Here is a 3732-nt window from a genome sequence, read left to right as displayed (position 1 = left end):
GATATTTTGTATTAGATTATCCATTTGTTGCTTTGGTTCTCTGAACCCAACTCAAATAAATTTTAACCATATACTACAAACTATACAATAGACGTGTAATCTGATGCAACATATTGTTCATCTGTTGCAACATACAGATCATCTATAGTATAAGTTATCTGTGTTAACATATAACCCAACTGTGAAAATTATTATATTATATAATTTAAATATATCTGTCTTTTTTATAGGTTGTGCATCCATGGATTACGCCTACTGACCAGGAGTTGGAGATGACTTCTTTTATTACTCTAGGTTATGTTGATACTATAGCAGATCCAGCGGTGGAGTTAAGAAAGAAGGCATTGGCTGGAACAACAGCTATAAGAAGAGCAGTTAGGCAAGGTCATCCTAATATTGAGGCTCTTCATGACCAACCTACTGAGGCAGATCTGGGTGCTTCTTCTGGTGGAGTTGTTGGTGTTGGTGGAAGGTATTCTGATACTGCTACCACTCGTGATGATGAGAATATTGATGCTCAAGAAAAAATAAATATGTTTGAAAACACCCCTTTCACAGGTCTCCCTCACCCTTACACGGGTCCCTCTCACCCTTACATCGATCTCTCTGACCTTTCTTCACCCTCGTGTTCTCATTGAAAATATGAAGAGTGTAAGGACAGACAGGATAAACTCTTTGAAAAAGTAGAGGCTATCTCTAATGCTATCGAGGAATTCAAATCCAAAAGGGGTGTCATACTATCTAAAAAGGTGAGGAAGCCATACACTCTTATAGCGGTGGTTAGGAGGAAGAAAAGAGCAATTAGCGGCATACTCTCCAGTTGAAAATAAAAAATATTAAAGTTTAGAGGTCATTGAATAAGGTTGACATATGCACAAAACTTGGCGCCAAAGAGAAGAGGGATCTGCGATGGGCCAAGAATGCCAAGCGAGGCACACCAGATTACCCCAGGCCTCCGTTTTCCTCCCTAAGACTTCCGTATTATGACAGAATGCGTATGCAGAATGAGGACAAGGTAAGTTTACTTTTCCTAACCTATCCTTCTTTCCTAACCTATCCTTCTAATCTACTCCATGAAGAAGAAGCTACACTATAGATATAAAATCTGTTGCAATAGCTGGGTATTCTGGTGCAACTGGTAGTAGTTCTATTGCAACTTATTATCCATCTATTGTATAAGTTGGGTTGTATTATTGATTCAGAGAACCCTATGCAATAGAAGGACCATCCGTTGCATCTTTACAATTACTAAACTATTTAAAAATTGAGTTTTTATATCACAGTATGTTGATGAAATTCTCTGCCTCATGAGGAAAAGGCAATTAGCATACCAGAAAGCTTATGACACTGTCGATAGGATAATGGACCTCAAATTTTACAAGAAGCTCAAGGATAAGTACGATAAACTCAATGATCTAGCATCATCCTGTGGTACGAGATTTGATTCATTGGTTTCTATGTTAGACTGGGATGAAGAAAAAATGATAAATATGTTAAATGTGAGAGGCCAAATCCTCACGGCAAGAGCTGGACCAAGGCAAAGAGGATTCTTGTAATCATGAGCATGGACGACATACATTATTGGGCTGTTGAGATACTATCCGAGGAGAGAAATATCAATGTTTATGACTGCAACAAACCTGCCATCGATGAGGTCATTTTTTAATCCACGTGCAGCCATTGATAGACCTGTTCCCCATTTTATTGAGGCAGAGTAAACTGATGTATCATTTAGCAGAGGATGTGTTAATGAAGAAATCATGGGATTTTGAAGGTCGAAACAAGGGCATGAACCTTTTAAAAATGATACCAATTTTACGTGTGTCAGGCATGTGCTTGCACACATCGAATGTTTGCTGACCGACACAGAAATTGCCAACCCAATGACCTTTCTGTGCGATAACGCTGTGGCAAATCTGCAAAAGGTCTGGTCTTATGAGGTACTAATTGGATGCTTGGAGTCTGTGTATAAAGAAGAGCCTGTAAAATAATGATTTTTTATTTCAAGTCACACTTCACTTTAAGTTACATCTACATGTAGTGAAAATAATTTTTTTCTGATGAAAGTTGAGTCTTTTATAATGCAATAGATTATCAATCTTTGTAAAATATATTTTATCTGTTCTGGTAGATAGTTTATCTATTGCAATAGATTGGTCATCTGTTGCATTATGCCGATGTTATTTCTATCTAATATAAGCCTAATTTATTGCAATAGTGGGAAGACCTGTTTGATAATTTCCAACAGATGACCTTAATTTTACAATATATGCCTAAATCTATTTGATATTTTCCAAAAATTATGCTTGAATATTGTAACTAGCCATTTCTACGTTACTAAATTATTTGTAATAAATTCATTCCTTAATATTAATTTGGGTCCAAATTAGCCAATATTTTATTAATTGTGTCACCTTAAACTTTCTGACGAAGGTTTTAGCCTTTGGATGTGTCTAGATAGACTCAATCCTGGTGAATTTAATTATTCATAAGTTATAATATCAATACTTTAGTTTGAAATTTCTTTAGGTGTGAATTCAGGTAGTACAATATCCCTAACACAAAGATAAGTATAAAACTTTCTTTTCGATACAGTTTCGATATGGGTTTCAATTATAGCCAAATTTAAACGATCATATATCTTAGAATATAAGGATTTACAAAACCCATAACCTATCAAATTAAAGATCTTTGAGTCTTGTTTCCAACTCAACAAACCGTTCCTCAATCCAAATTCGAAGTAAAAAGTTATGACTGATTTACTAAGCAATGTTCAGGATGAAATGGGATTTCGCTGTAGCAAAAATTTTAATTGTATTTAAATCAACTTCAGCCATTTTTGAGGCCTAAAAATCCCAAATTCCATTCTCCAACCCTAAGAGGTGATTTCCCAAAGCTTAAGGTGAAATTCCTTCATTGAGGTAAGTTTGTGTAATTATTTTCTTCGTTTTTTAATTCTTTAACATCTTACAATCCTTAGAAAGACCTTCAATGGTGGAATCCTTTTGGGACATACTAATGGGTGGTTTTAATATGTCCTAGATCTGATTCTATACTATAAATTAAAGATTCCTAGCATGAATTTTATAAACTAGATTATGAATTTTGATGGTTAGGAACCTTGAATCCGTGAAGATGAGACCTTTAGTATAAAAAAAATCCATTAATGGAGATGGGTTAAGCTTGAAAGAGCTAATTAATGGCTAACTGACATTGGGGAATGATATAGACCTTGAATTAAGGGTAGAATTAGTGGGTTTGAATCTCCAATATATTAGTTTGAAAAGTAAATATTTAATTACTCTTATAATAGCTTTTTAGATGCTTGATTGTTCCAAGACATGAAAAAAGGAAAGAGCATCCTTGTTGCAGCTTGCTTCTTCAAAAAGTTTGGCGTCCAGGTAGGCTAGGTTTAATGAGTAGAAGATTTTGTTATTTTATATTTTTATAATTTAGAATTGATGGGATAAAGCATGTCTAGGCCTGTGGGCATGGAGTTGGGGTGGATAAAGATACGAGGACTTAACTTTAATCCCCAAAACCATGATTATGTGATATTTATTATATTATGTCTTATGTGCTATGTGCCCGAATGGAGATTGTCGTAAATGTAATATATGAAAATGATGTGTTTTTTAGTTGTTCTAGTGATGAAAGTAGCTGAGTTGTAATGGTATATAGTTGTATGTATTGTGCAATAATATGATGAGAAGGATTATGCTAAGATCGAAT

This window comes from Capsicum annuum, chromosome 6 (genome assembly GCF_002878395.1).
Source record: "Capsicum annuum cultivar UCD-10X-F1 chromosome 6, UCD10Xv1.1, whole genome shotgun sequence".
Lineage (NCBI taxonomy): Eukaryota > Viridiplantae > Streptophyta > Magnoliopsida > Solanales > Solanaceae > Capsicum > Capsicum annuum.
The sequence above is the reverse complement of the archived record's forward strand: the minus strand, read 5'-3'. Positions refer to the sequence as shown.